This window comes from Planococcus citri, chromosome 5 (genome assembly GCF_950023065.1).
Source record: "Planococcus citri chromosome 5, ihPlaCitr1.1, whole genome shotgun sequence".
Taxonomy (NCBI): Eukaryota; Metazoa; Arthropoda; class Insecta; order Hemiptera; family Pseudococcidae; genus Planococcus; species Planococcus citri.
In genome coordinates, this window is record NC_088681.1 from 39,308,181 (window position 1) to 39,329,844 (window position 21,664).

Below are 21,664 nucleotides of genomic sequence, written 5' to 3' on the forward strand. Positions count from 1 at the left end.
TTCATAATACTCGTATAATGAGACCGAATGTGATTAAACGTCTACATAAATAATTCCTTCGCCAGCAGCTTCGCGATTCTAAACACAATGAACTCGACCGACAACGATGCCGCGATGTACATATGTAGGTGTGATGAGCACGCGATCGCCAATTTCGATGTGTCAGCAGATTCTATTTTTCCTCCGTTTACCGGTGGTTTTTTGCAAACACTGCTGTAATCGAATTATAAACACATGTCGGCCGATTTATCATACCGCTCGAGCAATTACGTAGCGGTAATTTCGTCGAAAATTTCTCCACTTCTTGGTTGAATAAACTGCGATGAAATAATACCAACTGGCTCGTGTGGAGTTTTGTGGACCGCACGACACGAGCGACGATCGTTCTCTCGAGCCTTTTTTAGAAGCTTGCTGTAGTACGATTTCTTTTATCGGATTTCCTTTATTAACCGACTCAACTTCAAAAGATTTGATATACGATGTCGAGTGAAAGAATTTCACTTATCTTTCAGCTCTCTTCTTTACTGGTTTCAAGTACACGTATATGTTGGTCTAAATTTTACCACCGAGATCTAGTTAGGTGTCGAAAAGAAATTTCATTCTACTTAATATCCTGCTTTCGATTTACTCTTTTTAGAGATGATATTTCTCAAATCGTCAATTTTTTCGTAGTGGGTACTAAAAACTGTGCAAATTGTGTTTTCTTTTTTACTGGTATTCTCGCGTACATGTGGTTCGAGTTTTTTCTTTATTTGAGCTTGAGCCCATACGTTGATGATTTTTCAGTATTCGTCCAGTCTATCAATTTTGAATTTTATGATTTTAGAAGGGTTTGGGAAATACACGTTGATTGATGATTCTGATTCTGATCAACCCTCCCTCTGATCAAATAGATTTTCTATGAATTGGTGAGATGTGAAATTCATTGCGGAAAAAAATATCGAAATCGAAGGATTTTGACCAAATTGAATGGAGACCTTCATTTTGAGTTGAAAGTCACTCAGAAAATTTTTTAGCTTCGAAGGTGCTCCTGGAAGGGAGATATGGGTTCTCAAGGAGGCAACAAATTGAGAAAAATTGTCAAAAACTTGGTAAATTTTTACGATTTATTTTAAATTGGCACCACTGTATTCCAAAGTATTCTCCCAGTTTCAAAAATGATATCTTCCGATGTTTTGGAATAATTAATGCGAAATATTTTAGAAAAAAATATTTTTAAAACAGGAATTTCCCAAAACAGGTCGAGTAGAGGTTAGTGCGAAAAAACTACAATTCTTTTCGAAAATGTGTCGTCTTTGAAGACCCATATTACCCTTCCTAGAACACCTCAAAAGCTAAATTTTTTTTTGATTTTCAATTCAAATCTCTCCTTTGAATTTTGTTAAAATTCTCCGACAATTTTTTTCATGATTCGCGCTCTTGAACATGTACGTTCCCGGTTCCATTTTCAATTTCATAATTCTGAGTCATTTCTTTTTTCATTTTTCAAGTTTATCGGTTCGATCAAAATCAGCACGATTGTGTCCGTTATTGATAGGTATGAATTACCAACATTTTCTAGCGATGAATCACACACAATCGTTGGTAGGTAGAGGTACTTGGTCGTTGGTAGGTACGAAAAACAAAAAAAAATTTGTAATCTAATCGGTGGTTATCTCTATTCACTCTATTCGTTTGGTTTTCACTTTTTACAAATCATCTACCCTTATCTATGATTTTGTTGCCTGACTTTTATCGTTGCAAAACGTCTCATCATTGATGACGTAATTCTCGAATAATTGAAAAAAGTCTATTTTTGATGAAATTGGCAACTTTTTTTTTATACCTAATTTTGATTGAAATTGAAAAATACTTTGTATACAAATTTTCTTCCAATTTCAATTTTTTTGACGAATTTTCTGTGAAAAATTTGACTTTGTTAATTTTTATATGTAGTATGTGTGTGTGTGTGTGTGTGTGTGTGTGCGTGCGTGCGTGCGTGCGTGCGTGCGTGCGTGCGTGCGTGCGGGAGGGATATCAAGCGGAGAGTTTTCTGAAAATTTGGTTGGAAAAAAAATTCCGTTAGGTACCATGAAATACAAAAACCAGTTTTAATTTAGTTTTTCCCAAAATTCAACCATCCTATCATTAATTAATTAATTTTTAATAACCACGCCCATGATATGTACCTGCACAAACACACTCGACTTTAACATACTTACGAGTAAAATTAAACGAATATAACCTATAAGCTTATGGCAAAGGTGGACTATAAAGACAAATTATCACGAATTCACGGTGGGTAGTGTATTATAGGTAGGTATACTTTGAAGTGAATCTGCTTCTGCCTGCCTATCTGTCTGTGTGCGTAAATAGGTATTTATTTACGAAGACGACGCGAAACCATCTTGGATAAAACCGCAAAGGTGTAATTTAAATTATCGAATTTTGCGCATTCATTTCAGAACGTGGTTTCGATGAAAAGCACGTACTCGTAAATGGAACTTAGCGTATACGCCGCGATTTCAAAATGAAAGCTCCGAGAATCGACGAAAGATACCGGAGCTACGAGTAGAAAATATTCACTCCTATAACATTTTACAAGATAATTTTCATCCGGTTGAATTGGTGCTGTTGCTGTTTAACGTGGGCGAATTTAGACCTACGTGATGTAGGAAAATCCGCCGTTTTGAATTTTAATCAAGGCAAATTTTCTCCTTTCTAGGCTGTAGTAGAGTATAGACATGTACAGAGAGAGGTATTACTTCGCTCCCGTCGTCGTCGTCGTATATTTGCACGTTCTAACACAGAATTTTTAACTAGTTTGGAAATTATGCCGAATTACGGGTGCTCGTAAAATTTTTATGAATTTTTTTATTAGGTACGCCGACTCGAGACATTTTTATTCGATTGCAAAGCTAATTAGACTCGTTGTAGTAATTAAAAATGATAAAAATGTATAACCGAACCGTGTTGTATAAATTTTTAAAGCTGTAACTTTACGACCTAATTTTTTTCTCGCTTTTCTACCTACATACCTTTTTTTTTCTCTTCGTTTCCTTTTTTTTCATCAAAGGGGAAATTTTATAATAAATCAACAAGTTTTTCTATGTAGACGAGACTACTAACTTTGGCTTTATTCATGAATCCGGCCGGTGATTGGTTTGGGGAAAATCAATAACTTTTTGTTATCTTTACGTATTCTTATATTTTATACAAGCGCCTATAGGGTGTAATAGCTGGGCTTTTTTTTCTTCATTTTAATCTTGTGTTCGAAAATACCGAGCTTCGTAATTTATTTCGATAATTTACGATATTTTTTGAAAGTTGTATCGGAATGAGATAAAATTACCCACGTGAGGGGTTTCAAAAAAAGGCATATTTTATTACGAAATAAATTATTCGATGAAAGTACATATTTTGGAATGATTAATTGCAATTTTAACCTGATGTATAATAGGAAAATTTTGCTATGTCTGTGGTTTCTATGCTGAATTAATAAATCTGGAGATGTCTCTGCCTACGTGTATACAAAACAAACTATACTTAATCACTAATGTGTATTATTTCAATGTTTCGACTTTGGATGATTATTTTCCTCTTTTTTTTTTATGCATACGAAGTGAATACCAATGGGGGAAAGTGACCGAAAAGTAAAAGTTGAAATTACACAATTTTTCAATAGAATAATTTTTCATTTCATTAATTTTCTGAAGAAAAAGAAAAACATTGAAATTAAGTCATCCCCCCCCCTCCCTAAATAGCAATTAAGGATATGATGAGTAATGAGTAATAATGCATAAAAAATCCGAGTTCTATGCGCGTAAAATATGTTTTTCTAATTGTAAATGCAAATGAAATGAGCATTAGAACTGAAAATATGCAAAAAATATTGTTACGTAACACATCAACAAAAGTGAATACGAAAAAAAATGCAAATGCATAAAAATTGCATCTCTAATAATAGATACCTAATATACTTACGAGTAATAAATCAGAAAAAAAAATCCATAATACCTACTCGCACCGAAAGTGTTTCATTAGTCATTACAATGCAATGAGATGAATTAACATAAGAAAACGTTTCGTATTTATGAAACATTGTTGTGAGAAATTAATATAGGTATTGGTACCTCTACCTACCTACCTATGCTTGAAAAATTTCCATTTTATCAAAAAAAAAAATCCAATTAGTATAAGATACTTACTTAGTTTTTTTTTAAGAAGTGAAAGAAAATTGTTTAAAAAAATTTCATAAGTATTCTCCTTGTCTAAGTCACTCTGTTTTTGCAAAAAAAAAAAAAACATTTAAATTTACACATTTGAATTTTTTTTTCCCAAAACAAAATGATATTTTCATTTTTACAAAATATACGATGAAGGCACTCTGCCTAAGGACTTCAAAGCAGTAAATTTTGTACCAATACCAAAAAAGAACAACTTGCAAAAATGCTCTGAATATAGAACCATCGCACTGATGAGCCACGCACTGAAGCTACTACTCTCCATCATAAATGCCAGAATTGAAAAGAAGATAGATGAAAATCTAAGTGAAACACAATATGGCTTTATAGCAAAAAAAGGGATGAGAGATGCAATTGCCCTGCTGAAAGTGATCATTCAAAGAGCACTGAATGCAAATAGGGAAATCATTGCTTGCTTCGTCGATTATGAAAAAGCATTTGATCGTGTCAACCATGAGAAGATGTTGGAGATCCTGGAAAAATACAATATCGATAACAAAGACCTGCAAATAATCAAGAACCTGTACTGGGAGCAAAGTGCTAACATCAAGATTGGAACTGAGTACTCAGAGAACGGATGTGGAATAAAGAGAGGTGTGCGGCAAGGATGCCCCCTCTCACCCAGGTTGTTCAACGTGTACGCAGAAGAAATAATGAGAGAAGCGCGAATCGAACGAATGGGATTCAAGATCAACGGCAAGAGAATAAATGAAATAAGTTATGCAGACGACAAAGTGATCCTTGCTGAGACAGAGGCGCAGATGCAGAAAATGATCAACCAAATCAACAGTGCTGGATTAAAATATGGAATGAAAATAAATGCAGGCAAGACCAAGGTGATGAGATTTACGAAAGGAGATGATAAAGAGGTCAAAATCAACATCGGATCACAAGAAATAGAAAATGTAAAGCAATTTAGGTACCTTGGAGCACTGATAAACAACGATGGTAGAGATCATAAAGAAATCAAATCACGGATTGGAATGGCAAAGACTGCTTTCAACAACCTTGCCAATGTGCTGGGAAATCGAACGATGAGTATTGATCTGAGGAAGAGAATTATGCGATGCTACGTATGGACCGTTCTGAAGTATTCCTGCGAAACATGGACCATGAGTGCAGAATGCGAGAAGAAAGTATCCGCTTTTGAGATGTGGTGCTATCGAAGGCTACTACGGATCTCATGGAAGGACTTCGTTACCAACAAGGAAGTACTAGCAAGAATAGGAGAGGAGCGGAAAGTCGTAGTTGAAGACATCAAAAACAGAAAGCTAAAGTATTTAGCTCATAAAATACGAGAAAACGGTATTTTCATGCTAGCGGTACAGGGGAAAATCCAAGGAAGATCGACGAGAGGGAGGAAACGATCGGAACTGTTAACAACAAACTCACCGGCCAACTCCCCCTGCAAGACCCTGAAAGAAACAATTAGATACGCTAGATACCGGCTAATATAGATGGACATATACGCTATCTCCTGTAAAGGAGCGCGACTACGACGACGACGATTGGTCGTAAGGTAAATCTGAATTTTCAAAATGAACCAAATTTTTAGCTTAAAATTTTCACTTTTTCAGAAAGTGCTCATAAACCAAAATCATTGATATTTCGTCATTTCATTTTGATGAAAAGTTGAATGTGATACCTATAACACCTTATTTGGCAAGTATCCCTCGAAAGAGGACCTTAAAATAAGCCACCAACAAAAATTTCAGCTTCTGAAATTATTTTTCGATTTTTGGTGAATTTTAAAAAAATTAAATAAGAAATGAGCCAAATTTGAATTTTTAAAAATTTTCTTCAAAATTGATAGATAAATTTCAGCACTTAAAATTTTTGCCGGTGGTTTATTTTGAGGTTTTCTTATTCCCCTGTGTCCGTTTCAAAATTTTGAGCCAGATGGGATACTTCTTTTGTGAGTATACTTACATTTTCTTAAGCGGATTACAGACTCCCCCTCACCCATTTTTTTCATATCAGTGTGATTTTTAAAAATGTTGACCTTTTTTTTTTGGTTAATTTTGCAACATTTGTTGTTACTTGAGTACTTCAACTTTTTTTGCTTTCTCCCTCTTTATTTTAGAATTTTTATTTTCCCAACTCTAGCTCTAGTTTTTTGAACCCATTTTAGAAAAATTCACATTACCATTAGAGAACATCAACGTTTCGCTCAACACAACATCATATTCACCTTTCCATGTCTATCTGGGTATTGAAAAAAGTAAAAAAAAAAAAAAGAGCAAACAAACAGAAAACCCCCCAATAGTACGCCGATAACAATACGACGAATAAACAACACTTCAGCAAACAGTACTCTCATTGCATTACAGTCTGCACAGCTTTAAAAACTGCATACGTCTCTGCGAGTCACGTACTAGCCCCTAACACGACCCCCGCGCGACCCCCTGCATAAAAGTAGGCATTTTTGTTTTCGGTAATCATTCTGCCGGTACAAGTCGCAGAAGCAGCCCCCAGCCTGGCATGGCCTAGCCTGGTATTCCGACGAGCATATACTATAAGCAGACCGTTCGATAACCGGAATTTTCGCAACCGGCGAAGATTTCCAGCACAGACGAGACGTGATGCAATCTGACGCGCACGTGGATTCTATTCTCAACCCCTTCTTTGCAATTTGAAAAACTTGTTTCTCCCTATTCTAAAATACAGTAGTCGATCTCCCTCCTATCAGAGCGAGCGAATTACCCTTGATATTGAACCCGGCGAACGTGTGGACGAGTCTTTTTATAAACTTCGCGACGTCGACGTCGTTGTCGTCGTCGCCGTCGCCGCCAGCCAGTGTTCATTTTATGTATAACCTTATGGTCTTCTTTTTCGATACACGTGGTGATCTACTTTTCATCCAAATATGTAGTCAGACGATAAAAAATTGGTCTCCCCGAGTCAAGTTCAGACAATAATCGTAAATTTTTTCGCCACTGGTCCGAAATTGCATACGCGACGATACGATGGATTTTCTTTTCTTTTCTTTCAATTTCAATACAAGACTAGGTATAATATTCGTACACATCGAAACAAATTAGCTAGGTAAATATAACAAACACTTGTCGACTCGAGTCGAATTGAGACCCATCCACGTATGTCAATAAAAATTTCCATCGTATTTGTACAGCTTTCGCGTGCTCTGAAGCTGCTCTTATCGATATACAAATCGATTAATTCTAATACGCTGCGCTGCTCGCTCGTTCAATAATATTTAAATACCAATCCACGTGTACGAACTGGCTAATTAAAAATAATGAATACCATTCGTCGATTTGACTGGTAATATTTCGACATCGGTTCGAATGCGAAAGAAAAATAATAAACGCCGAGCTGTCCTGTCCAATTCATATACTGTAAACTTATACACGATGCCAAATTGATTATATGGAGAGAAAGTAAACTCTTGAGTAAACACAGAGGGAAAAAATTCTGCCAAATTCTTAACACGACTTGTTTACAAATCGACCGGCGAACGCCTCGCCCACCCAAAATCCATAGGTACAAAAAATTACGTAATTCGCGAGGCGAGGGTAATAATTTTTCAATACCTTGACAACCATTCTGTAGTGCGTCGAATGTGGAAAAAAAATGTTTCAAGTTCATTTCAAAAATGAAAAATAAGTACATCGAGTTGCAAACCTAGATTACAAAGCGATGAATAATCTACACGTGGAAATTATTTCACTTCGATAATATTTTTTGAAAAATTATTCAACTTCATTCATTATTATACAGATGAACGTATAGCATATTTCACGTTTGAAAAAAAAACCTTCACACACGTTTCGTTTCATTTGAAACATCAAATAAACTTCAAAGTTTCACAAAAGCGAATCCGATCGGCAATGAAATTGAGTTTTAAAATTCTAAGCTTTAGAAAACTTTTCGTATAGTACTTTGGGAGTGAAAAAAATCGTACACGCGTGCTCCCAAGACATACGAGTACAATACCCATACCCATACACACTTGACCTCGACTTGGGCGCCGGAAATTAACGCCGTCGTCAAAATGCCCATTAAAACAGATTTATTCTCGGAATTTAGAAAAAAATTTCCATTTTTCAACAATAAAGCGACACCTGCTTTAGCGAGTAATTTTCAAATGTAATCGAGTACGATTATTCGCCGGGTTTTTGGACGGAAGCCAACAATGCTCTTTGATATCATTTTTCATACCGTCCAAATTAATACGCGAGTAATAAAGCTCCAACTTTATGAAAATTCTCTGCGAGTTTCTTGTTCTCGACAATTTTTAGCCATTTTTTTTTCATCCATTTAGCAAAAAGCTCTCGCACAGTAGGTGTTCTTTGTATTTAAGTGTATACCTACTCAGGTTCTTGAAAATATTTCTTTGATGAAAAATCGTCCTCTATTATCACACTAAGAAGAGGCTTAAAAGTTGAGTATGTTGAAAATCCGCGTCGTTAAAGCTTTGAAAATATTATCCGCGACGAGATGAACATCTATCGCTTAACGGGGAACGAAAGGAGGGCGGAGGGTTAAATTCCAAAACTTTTTTATTTCGAAGCGATTTTTTTTTACTACGAGAAATAATTTATTCACCTCTTCGGTAATTTTTTGCCGCAAAGTTTTCGATGCCAATGAACTTTGAAAAAGTCGAAAATATACGAGATTTTTCGAAAGGCCAAATTCAATCTTTTTTTTTAAACGACGAATTTTTGATTTTTTTTTCAACCGATAAAGCTACGCGGCGTTTCGTTTGGAAATTAATTCGCTGAAATTTTCGCTTCATTGCAAATCATCGTCAATTTATTCGAATTTTGATCTTTTTGAACGAGAAAATTTTACAATGAGCGAAAACGTCCTTCGTCGGTGTTTTTTCACTCCGCCTTACCGCAACCTTCACATTAATTAGCGAAAATAAACTAACTTTACGTTTAAAAAAACATCGCGTAACGATGCAATTACAAATAATAATTTTTGAAGACAAAACGAAATAGTTTTCCTCGTTAGATATTATTTCCTTCATTGATCTTACAACAGTTTCGAAGGGAGGGGGTACTAGCCAAATTTTAAAAGGTCGATTATTATTGACATACATATTTGAGCTGTGAAATTTGCCAATCGATGTAAATGAAAAATTCATGTTCAGTGTTCTCAGCAAGCACTATATTGTTGTTTTTTTTGCTGCAATCACTGAGCACTATAAATTGAACCATTCGTTAGGGTAGGACTGCCGGGACTGTTTTTCCCAAGTCGAGTAAATAATGGAATTTTACAAAGAAGTCAGAAAAATAATTTTTGTGGATTTTTTTTTGCTGAAAATCGAAAGGAAGTGTCTGAGGTGTCTGCTTGGCTGGAAGAAAAGTTTGTGGTTGAATTTTCAATTATTCGCCCAAAATTGAAGAATGAAATCCAACACCTGAAATTAGGGTTGGTGGTGGATTTTTGAATGATTTCTTAATTTTACTTTTTTTGGTCTGAAGGTTTTATTGTTTATTGGGTATGAGTAAATGTTGGAGTTTTTCTTACTTAGGAGTGAGATATCCTAACTGACAGGAAAAATTTCTGACTGAATTTGAAAAAAAAAATGAAAGTCAAGTAGATGTTTAGTTTTTCCAGTTTTAGAATTTTTTTAAAAAAAGAGCCAAAATTCAGTATATTTTCAACGGAGGGAAATCCAAAAATTTCTGTAGGCTCTTTAAGAGCTTAAAACCACTAGAAGGGAGGGGGGGGGGCAAAAATCACTTAGAGCAGAAAGTATTTGAAACTGGTCTGGTAATGGTTTAAAAAATTGTGAAATAACGTCGAATTAATTGTAATTAAATATGAATTGCAGACATGAAAAAGATTCGCACCCCTCTTTTCCTTCCCCAAGTTTCGAAGTCTTGAATATTAGAAAAAAACACGTGCGTAACACGATTTGGATCTCACGATTTGAAGCTCTTTAAATTTTTTCCTATTTTTTTTTGACAGAGATTGGCGTAAAAAATTATTTTTTTGCTTTTCTGAAACGTGTCAGGGAATAAAAGTCAACAGATTGCTTCTTCGAAATTCTAAAATCAAACTTTTAGGGTTTTCCTTGACTCAGTGGATGATTAATTACTCGTTTCTGTAAAAAAAATTGAAAAAATTCAGTTTAAAAAAATAGAAAATTTGTTTACATTGAGGATTGTAAGTTTTAATCTTGACCAACTGCAGAGGTATGAGACCATAAAAAAATTGCCAAAGTGATTATTTTTTTTTTTAAGTCTAAAGTTTTTTCGACGGGCAGATTTCTCTTTAACCAGCTTGCTTTTTATTCGTGTTTTTTTTTGTCGAATAAAGTCAAACGAAATATCGACGTTTCGAAATTCTTTTATGGAAAACCTGGAGAAGCCTTGGAATTAAATGCAAAAATAGGACGGATGGACTGAGACGAAAGGCTCATAAGACCTTGAAACTGAGAATAAAATTCTCTCGAGGCAGTCTATACCAGGCCTATAAAAAGCCTCAATCAATTTAACTTCGATAAAATTCCATTCCAGTAAACTCGTCTAGAAAGAAAAGTTTAATTAAAGCGAGGCACGGAGAGAGTACGTGAGATCAAAATTTCAAAACGGTCTCTCGAGTGTATAGTAGGAAAAAAATTGAAGAAAAAAATTTTACTCCATAAAAAAGAGACATGACTCAAATTGTAAACTTAGATAATAATAATACCTATAAATAAATTCTCGAAGAGAAAATTTTTCAGCCTAGTGCGGCGAGAAGGCTAGGGAGGGGCTAGAGAAATAAAATACGATTCGTTGTAAGATATATTTGAGCTTTTCATTCGAATCGAATCGACTTGATTAGAAACGATGACCTATTAACCGATTCAAAATGATCTTAAATATACATTTAATGGGTGTTAGATATACGTATTTTCTGCGAATTGAATTGGTTCGATGATTCGATTTCTTATCGAAAGGGCTAAAAATAGAACACGGTTGTATATTCGAATACATAGGTACCATTGTCGTCGTGTCAATTCGCACTAAAGAACGAAAAAAGGTTCGCCTTTTTGAATTCGAGGAATCTAAAAAATATGACAATACGTTAAATAGAGCAATCGTAGCCTTATAAATACCATTCGAGGAGCCAAGTACCTGGCGAAAATGTAAAATTGCAACACGGTTTTCTGTTCGTTGATTTTTAAACGCGAAGATGATACGATGGGGTGGGGGGGGGAGGAAGGAAAGAAAGGAGGGAGGGGTTGCGATGGTGGCTTGGCCGGGCAAAGGTAGCCGAAATTTTCCGCTCGAGGTGAATTAAAAGTGAAAGTTTACGCTTTGATTTGTTGGGTATACTGTACTCGTTGAATAGCGAATGCGAACGCCGAGGTAAAGTTGCAAAAAGCTATCGGTCGACGTTACCCCCGCGAAAGGTAAACGACTTTGAGATGCTCGATTTCACAATTTATCCCGACGAAGAACTCGCAAGTATGTGCGAGTCGAGAACAAAAGACACCCTTTGTATTGTTTGGGCTAAAACTCGGGCTTCTCCGATAAATTTCTAATTAACGAGACATACCTACAAATGCGCGAATTCGTCGGTAGTTTTGGATGCTACTATACGCCATGCCATAATATAGAACTGTTGGTTTTATACCCCTCGCCCTTTTTACAGTGTACGAGACTACGAGTAGATATCTGTCCCATTCATAGTGTTTCGTAAATTGACGACACGTGTATCGCGTATATACGCCTGCGATTGTCTGCCTTGAAATATGTATGTGCAGTTAAGAAATCGGCGGCTCGACGATGACGATGGTGATGACGCGCCCATAAAGTATGAAAAATTTCACCTCTATGGCAAGAAGCGAAGAGCTACGAGTAGTACACGTAATATACGTGTATCGAGGTGCAGGTGAGATGCGGCGCGGGGCTGAATCCAGAGACCTACATGTCAGTGTAGAGCTTGCAGCTCAACTCTCTCGAATATGGGAATTGCGAAACACCGTCGTCGAGCCGAATCCGAATGCCTCGCGTATATACTTTTATCGTTTACGCAATGATAATTACGTTCGTTGTCGATCTCGCGTGCATATAAAACCATACACGTGTATGCCATGGCGCATACACACAAGTGTAAATATGAATAAAAAAAAAACAAAAAATAAACGTGGTTAAACGAGCACCGAGCTGCGAAAAAAAAGCATCGCTGCGAGCTGCAATGTTTTCGCTGTAGGAATTTTTTTTTTTTCAAATATCGTTCTAGGGTGACACGAGAGCGCTAAGAGGCCGAATATGAATAAAAGCAGGAGAGGTTATTTCATTGCTTTTGTTTTTACGAAACGTATTTTGTACGTCTACGTATAGTATGTTGATGAAAAAAATTTCTAATTCGGATTTCGGTGTAATTTTCATTTGCCTGCGAAATGAATGAAACAGTTGCTGGCGATAAAATAGTATTTGAAATTGAAGGATAAGGAATGAATGAAAATGCTGCAGGATGTGTGCCTCATTTTCAGTTTGATACACCTAAGGTTTTGTTTAGGTGAACTTTTTTCGTTAATCTCGGATCATAATACGGTTTTAATGTGGATCTGATTTAAAAATTATTGTTGAATTGATCTCCAAATTACTGAAAATTAACATAAATTGGTGAAAAATTATCATAATACATAATATAATTTGTTGAAATGCCATTAAAATCGTTTAAATTGGCTTGAAATTGATGAAACATTATAGAAAATTGAGCAAAATATCACAAAAATGCTCACAAAAGAACCTCTTGAGGTGTCACACTCCGATTTGAACGGGACCCCGATTTTTGGAAAGAGCATAGTCTAAAACCCCCAAAACCAAATTTTCAGCTGCCAAAGTTCACTTTTTGATTTTTGGCGAACGTTTGAAAATTCGAAATTGACTGTTTTTGGCGATTTATGCATTTTTTTAAAAAAGTACGTACTTGATAAATAAAAATGGTCAAAATAAGTCCCAAAACTAATATTAATTACCCAAATCCAAATTTCACCAATTCCAGCCATTCTGGAGGCTCCAGCGCGATTTTTCAATTTCTCCAGAATTTTGAATTTGCTCCAGAAGGCGTGAATATGAAGTTGGGCAGCTAAAAATCGAGTTGTATATTACACTCGATCAGTTTAACGAGTTTATCCACATTTGAGCCGATTTTGGGAATGACACCTCAAGAGTGGTTTTTTGACCTGCTTTTTTCAAAATTAAAAAATCCAAAAAATCAAAAGATAACCGTTTGTGAGGAAAATTTTGAAATTCGTGTGAATCGCTGTATTTCTTCAAGAACTAACCCCCGGAGAGCAAATGCTACCATTTCCAGCCGTTTTGAAGTGAGAGTGACACCTCAAAAAACCACTCTTGAGGTGTCACTCTCAGAATCGGCTCAAATGTGGATAAACTCGTTAAACAGGTCGAGTGTAATATACAATTCGATTTTTAGCTTCCTAACGTCATTTTCACGCCTTCTGGAGCAAATTCAAAATTCTGGAGAAATTGAAAATCGCGCTGGAGGCTCCAGAATGTCTGGAATTGGTGTAATTTGTATTTGGATTATTAATATTGATTTTGGGACTTATTTTGACCATTTTTATTTATCAAGTACGTACTTTTTTAAAAAAATGCATAAATCGCCAAAAACAGTCAATTTCGAATTTTCAAACGTTCGCCAAAAATCAAAAAGTGAACTTTGGCAGCTGAAAATTTGGTTTTGGGGGTTTTAGACTATGCTCTTTCCAAATATCGCGGTCCCGTTCAAATCGGAGTGTGACACCTCAAGAGGTTCCCTTGTCAGTTATGAAAAAAATGATGCAAAATTACGAAAAATAGGTAGATCGAGTTACCAAAAATTGATAGAATTTCAATGATAGGTAACGGTGTAATCAACTTTGAAAATGTGAAAAATCCTGACGTGATGGAATTTTTTCATCATTTTTTCTGTGGTCAGCGCGAAAAATCCTATAAAAATAACCCATCAAAGTTGAATTTGAAACGTAGGTAATTTTAAGACAGGGTCGTCCAAAAGTGAAAATTGGGTCACCCAACAGTCATCATAAATGTATAAGATCATTCTTTCATATTTTTGATTTAGTGGTCACCTTGATTTCTATTTTTCAATTGTCTTTCCACAAAAATGTATTATACGAATATTATAATATTTTTTTCACTGAAGAAAAGAAAGTCAGAATTATTGTAAAGTACAAAATGTCCCATCAGCTCTATGTACGAGTAATCATTTTCCCATAAAAGTCTGTTTATGAAACACTTTGAATGGAAGTGATAAAGACCAATTCATCGCGATTTCTTTTTTTTTCAGTCTTCATTTTGTAATTCTATAAGGATTTTTATTGCATTTTCTTAGTCTATGGTTCCGATTTTTGTTGAATTTCCGGACAAGGATTTTTGGATTTGAAATGGATTTTTGTACATACAATTCTGTACCAATTTTTCAAATTTTTCGTGAATTTCTGATCAATTTTTGATAAGACTTGTTTTAGACTTCAGAATGGAATATTTTTAAAGTTTCCTCGAAATTTTTAATATTTTGGGAACAATCAACAATTTTTATTGGATTTCTAAAGCATTTCGGATTAACTGGTCGATTAGGATAAAAAGAAAAGAAGGGAAAGGGTGAAGTAATTTCTGTATTTGTATTTATTTTTTAAATTATACCTATAATAGTTTTATGGCGCATTTCATTGATATTGTTTTACTCGTAGTTGTAGGTAATGGCTAATGAGTGCCCAAGAAATTATTAAATTGATTTTCATTTTTCTGTTTCAGGTGAGCACAAGTTTCAAATTTTTATGTACAAGAACAAGATACCTATCATTGTGAAAATACGTTGGTAAGAAATTAGTTGACTAGACGTTGATACCAATTTGAAATTAAATTTTGTTCGGTTCATCATGAACGGATTCTTGAAGTGGCACCGAAACGTGGTTACCCCGAAAAGCGATGAGAATCAATGACTCTTACAAAGAGAATACGTAAAGAATTATTAAGGGAATAGATATTATGAGAAGCTTACGCACGTCTGAAATAAACTCGCAGACGCAGTCTATCAGTTTTCATGCCATTGCCAATTTTCACCTCTGGAATTTCCTTTGACCAAGTTCCTAAGGTAATGAAAATTCTTTAGAAATGTCTCAAAGTGTGATTTTCAAGAAGTGTAGAGACGTGAAAATGAGCAATAATACCACCTCCTACCTTTGTCAAAGAATATTGACCATCTGTTGAAATAAGCTTCGTGTTAAACTTTGTGAAGAGTGTTTGTATAGGGCATTTGTTTAACAGTTAAAACTTTTATTGCTCGTTGATTTTATGTAGCTTTGAATTTTTAAAAATGTTTTTACCGCTTCTTCCTCTCGTTGAAAATTAGAATGCGTTTGGTTTGAGTTCTTCTTCTGCAATTTTTGCCACGAAATCGCTGGAGTTTGGAGTGTACCTTACCTATTCTAAATGAGATAGAATTTTATACCACAATTTTCCTCGCCGCACCGTATTGTAACTACTCGTAGTTTCATTTCAGAAACGATGGTGACTGGGAGAAAATCCTAACCATATTGTGCCAAAGTACCCGCTATGAACCATGTTGAAATTTCGATAAGCAGATTACGCTTCGCGTAACTCTCAACTTATATAAAGCAGGGAAAACAATAGCATGAAAAAACAACAAAATACGAGGACAAAGTGTCTTATGTGAAATTACGAGTATACTATGTACATCGTCGCATCGTGCTTTTGTGCAAAAGTTCGTACTTCGTACCCATACCGAGATTTAGTGAAGGTCGCACGCGTAAACCCCCGGATAAATCTCGCGGGTGGCGTTAACACTTAACGTGCATCGTGTACCCAGCTTTCGAGCTTTTTTCAACGATACGGTCACCACCTGCGGTGTGAAATGGTGCGGCGCGTGATCTCATCACGTAAATTCGTGCAAGTACAAAAATCGTGTACGAGTACATGTACGAGTATTTTCGACGTGGACATTCTCGAAGGTTGATGAGTCTTGAGGGAGAGGAATGTGGTGGTTGGTGGTCGCTGGCCATTGTCGTTCTGTCTCTAATTCGATGTGTATTTTTTTACACAAACCGAAAAAATCCTCTAGAAAGGTCAAAATGTACAAGTACATACCAAATTTTATTCGCCGTGAGCGGATTTCGTTGTCGGTGGAATGTTTTAAATTAGATTCTTCGTACGCTTTGAATTACTATGTTGGAATTGGTTTGGTTTCAGTTTTCTCAATCGGATTTGACCCTTTTTTTAAAAAACTTCAATGGCGTACTTAGACAGAGTTGGTTATTTGAATTTTATCAATGACTGGATTATTGGGAAAATGCTTGGAATTTGTTTGACCAGTATTTTGAAAATTTTTCAAACAAGAATGTTTAAATGATGAAAAAATTATTAAATTTTGGTTTTTAACGTGTTTTTTTTTCGCATAATTTTGGTATATTTTTTGTTTTTACTTTTTTGAGTACTTTCTTGGCTCGTTTCGAATGAAAAGTATGGATGAAATTGCATCATGTATCATCTTTGCTACGTCATTTAATTTTTTTCACTCCTTTGAATGTTTTTTAAATATTATTTTGATGAAAATTTTTTTCTTAATTTTTTGATTTTTTAAATTTTCTCAAAGTTTATTGATTTTTTCCTCCTAAAATACCTATAATGATAACGCTTTAATTTTTTTTTTGAATTTTTCCAAAATTTTTACCATTTTTTATAAAATACGAGAAAACGGTATTTTCATGCTAGCGGTACAGGGGAAAATCCAAGGAAGATCGACGAGAGGGAGGAAACGATCGGAACTGTTAACAACAAACTCACCGGCCAACTCCCCCTGCATGACCCTGAAAGAAACAATTAGATACGCTAGATACCGGCTAATATAGATGGACATATACGCTATCTCCTGTAAAGGAGCGCGACTACGACGACGACGATGCGAATATTTTATTGTTTTTTGAAGTGAGTATTCAAATGAAATATTTTTTTAAAACAAATTGATGAATTTTTTGATTTTCCTCTTGTACATATTTGGTTACTTTTCAAATTACTAAAAGTTTGTTTTGGATACTTTTTCAAAATTTTGGTTACTCGAAATTATTTTTTGAAAAAAATTTTCAAACATTCAATTTCTTCAAATCTTGACCCTGCTTCTTGAACAAAATAAGGAAAAAATTGCTAAAAATATCTGAATTATTTTTTTAGCGTTAGTAGTTTTAAAGTCAGTTTTTTTTAAAAAAAACTCGTTTTTTGGCAAAAATTGTCAAAAGTTATCGCTTTTTTCCATGAAAATCCAAAAACTCACTTTTTCTCCAAAAGTCTCATTTTTTGCTCAGTAAATGCCAAAAATTCATACCTTTTGCTAAAATTACAGGGTGTCTAACAGGTCCTACTCGTCCTATTAGTCGTACTAAAGTCCTACTTTTTTTCAAAAGTCCTTTTAGTCCTACTAAAGTCCTACTTTTTTTTAATTAGACTTTTTCAAATTTTCAATTTTCCCCCTTTTTCCGGAATTTTGAACAAATTTTGTAGAAAAGACATTGCTCATTTGTCGACTTTTTTAGATTTCGAATTACACATTTTTGAGAGCTTTTGCCCTCGCTGCGCTCGGGCTATTTGCATCTTCTTTTCCCACATAAAAAACTTATTGTTTAAATTCAAAAAATGTTCCAAGTTTGAATCAGAAAAATAAACTCCTCCATAAAAAGAAACAGACGTCTCAGGACAGTGAGTTCAAAACGATCCCAACATGGCTGACTCCCATATATGACGTCACTATCACTTTTTATGATAAGGACTTGTAAAATTTACGCGATTCGCATTCTGAATCTGAATCTGATTTCAACTTTGCTTTTTGAAAATCGAGATTCAACTTTCAAGACACATTTCCATATTCTGCATATGAATTTAATCTATTTTCACGAAGGATTTATGAAACTGTAGATACAACAGACTTCAAAGGTCTATACACTGTATACTTTTCACAGCTATCATCTCAAACTTCAAAGTAATATCCCTGTCACATCGATTTTACCACCAACTCGAGTAACCATATTCTTCAGTAGGTACATATTTCTTTATTAGTTTATTCATTTTGCAGCTTTTTATCCTTTGATATTGATTGGCTTTGATTGATTAAGTACATAATTATGTATGACGGTGGGATCAAAATAGATAATCGCATCAACTCAACTTTGAACTTATGCATACAAAATACATAAATATCAATTATCAATCATGTTATGTTACTCAATTTTTATTTGTTATGAAGATTTTCATGTAGAACTACTGAACTGGAAGGTACTCGAATACTCGTAATGAATTTAAATTAATTAGATGAGATTGAGATGCTTTCAGAAACTCAGAAAGTTCGAAATGTTCATCAGTTGTGAAATGTTGACTTCACTTCTATAATTTTCAAACATCAAACACAAACAATGGACATTTTCAATTTTTATACTTTCACCAAAAAACTACATCGAGTAGTGGTAGTTATTAGTTGATGAGAAAACTGAGAAGATATTGTAGTTCAACTTCAACAGGTGCAGAGCATACCCAATAATCTGGTAAAACGGCTAAACATTCAGATTCATTGCATTATTCGATTATTCCAATACAAATACCTGCAATACTTATGCGAATCACGTAAATTTTACAAGTTCTTATCATAAACAGTGATAGTGACGTCATATATGGGAGTCAGCCATGTTGGGATCGTTTTGAACTCACTGTCCTGAGACGTCTGTAAAAAGAAACTTTTTATTTTTACTTCTCAGAGCATGATTGAATTTTTGAAAGCTTTTGGCCTCGCTTCATTCAGGATTGTTTGCTTTTCATTTTCAAGTTTGAATATACATAATTATTTATTTTTTTAAAAATAATCATTCGGATTTTAAAAATTTTGAAACAAAAATAATTAACTTCTTGACAATTTCATTCAAGGCAACATCGTTTCCATACCCTTCAAAATACTAATTTTCGGGATTTGCCCTCGCTTCGCTCGCGTCCATTTGCTTTTCTTTTTTCAATTTTAAATTTTCCAAAAAATCATAATTTTAAATTTTTAAATTTTTAAGCAAAATATTAACCTTTTTACAAGTAACTTAACCTCTCAAAATTATGATTTTCAAAATTTTGAAGCAAATAATGATATGAAATATTTACAATCGAAATAGAAGAATTTGAGTTTTTGATTACAAGCAAAATATTCATCAATTTTTAAAATTGATTAGGAAAAAATAAAACGAGAAATTGGAGTGAAACGTTATATTTTTGGCGTCTACTTGTTTAAATAAGAATCATAAGGTGTTTAAAATCATCAGAAAAAACAAAGCAAACATTTTTTCAAAAATTTGGCGAATAACTTGAATGTAAATTTTGACCTCCCCTCCCCCCATACAAAATTCCATAAGTGCTCGAAAAATGACCTGCTGAAAGTCTGGCTAAAAGTCCTACTTAACTCCTACTTTTTCATTTTGAAATTTTGTTAGACACCCTGAATTATGAAAATCCCACTTTTTCCCCACGGAAAGTCTCATTTGTTTGTTAAAAAGTTACAAAAAAAGTTTCACTTCTTCGAGAAAAATTGCAAAAAAATTATTTTTTGACAATATGTTGTTTGCTAAAATTGTCACAAGTCTCACTTTATTGTCAAACAATTTTCTTTTTACTCAAGAAATGCTGAAAAGTCTTGCCTCCTTCTGAGATTGTCAACAAGTCTCGACTTTGTCAACATTTCCAAGAAGTTTAATTTCTTGCCGAAAAGTGCTATTAAGAATTGCCACTTTTTTAAAAACAATTGTTCAGAAACATTGTTTTTTTCCAGACATTGACCGGAAGTTTCGTTTTTATAAAAATAAAATCCATAATGGTCTCACTTCTTTGACCGAATGTTGGAACTGTACTCTTTTTTTGCCAAATATACTCGTAGTCAAGAATCATGCTTTATTGCTAAAATTGTCAAAGTGTCGATCGAATGTGAACTTCAATTACTAAATTTTCGCATTTTTAATGGAATTGTTTTCTACATTGTAATATTTTGCTCATGTTTTGTTTCAAAAATTTTCACCTACCAAAGTTCTTTTTTTTTTAGAAAAAATTGACCACAACCCCTGTATTTTTTGATTACTTTTGAATATTTCAACTTTTTACAAAATTGTCGTCCTCTTTACGTTCAAATTTTTCAAAATTACTCATAATTCTACAAATTTTAAGTTGTGAATGGTTTTCTGCTGTTCAAATACAGTTGTCCATTTCTGATTTTTTACATTTTGTTTCGGCGTAAAATGGATCGTTCGTGGCTGCTGCTCTGTTGATACTTTACCCCTTCTTCGGAAAATCTACATTCTTGGCCTGATTGGCACCTTAGACGACCCAAGCCCTCGTTCGTGTTGAGATTATTATGACGACGTTGCCTGGTCAGCGGACAGCTGGACACGTTGCCAAAACTGCGTCCATCCAATGACTACACCTTATACTTGTAGGTATGTGCCATAAATGGACTCGACATGGGTGATGAAGTGCGACGACATACATTTACATACGATATACATAGACATTTACTCGTTCACCAGTTATATGTAGTGTGAAAAATTGAATAGTAATATGACGAAGAGTCGTAATAATTTGCCTATCGGTCATTGCACCGAATCGGCGAAATCGTGACAATTATTCGACACATTCGCTTGATATTTGTCTCGTGTTAGTATACATGCTTACGTATACGTATATGCTGTCAATATGCACGAATAACGTGCATTTACAAATACGCTAACAATTGTAAACAAGTCTTGCACGTGTATGTGTTGGTGGGCCGACAAAGAGACGGTCGTCGATTGTCAACAGTCGTCCACCGCCGTCGCAAGTCTGCAAAAACAGAGTCGCGACGCCGCCGCAGGTCGCAGCGAACTCGATCGCGCACGTATCTTAAGTGTTTCTCGCCAATTAATTGCCTCTGTTATAATACGTTTATATACGTATAATACAGACTACAGAGCTTGCCACATCTTAGGTTAAAATTGCGGTTTATCGTCGTTTTTCACCCGCAGGGTCTCGTAAATAATTTTTACTTCAGATCGCGATCATAATACCCTCTCGAGTTACGACGACGACGACGGCCCGACCCGATCCGACCCGGCTTGGCCTGATGATGAGGCGGGCACGTGGGTTAGATTTGTTGTTAACGTCGTAAGACACGCGAATAGCTCGTAAAATTGATACGTAAACTTTCGCCTAAGTATCACGAATTTTAGACGGCTGGCAAGGGAGGTGAGGATGATAAAAATATTTCAATTATAACTTCTCTCTATACTCGTATTCGACGTTTTTAACGTTTCTGCTGCACCGACCGCGACCGGCGGCGCGGCGACCACCGTGCCACCGAGCGCTCCTTTGCTTTGCCTGGCTGGATTAGAGCTTTAATAATGGAATAAAAAATTCCATTATCGGGTTCGCCTTCGCCTTCACGCCAGC

General features: G+C 35.0%; 1 protein-coding gene across 5 annotated transcripts in view; it reads left to right on the top strand.

The window, feature by feature from the left end:
• Positions 1-21,664, top strand: part of LOC135849387 (uncharacterized) — a 96,021-nt gene that overhangs the window by 18,730 nt on the left and 55,627 nt on the right. For 2 of the 5 annotated variants that reach the window (XM_065369785.1, XM_065369784.1), the window contains exon 2: positions 14,966-15,029. The exons of the other annotated variants lie outside the window; for them this stretch is intronic. The gene's annotated coding sequence lies outside the window, so the exon portion shown is untranslated. The remainder of the gene's footprint in view (positions 1-14,965; positions 15,030-21,664) is intronic. 5 annotated transcript variants of the gene reach the window in all.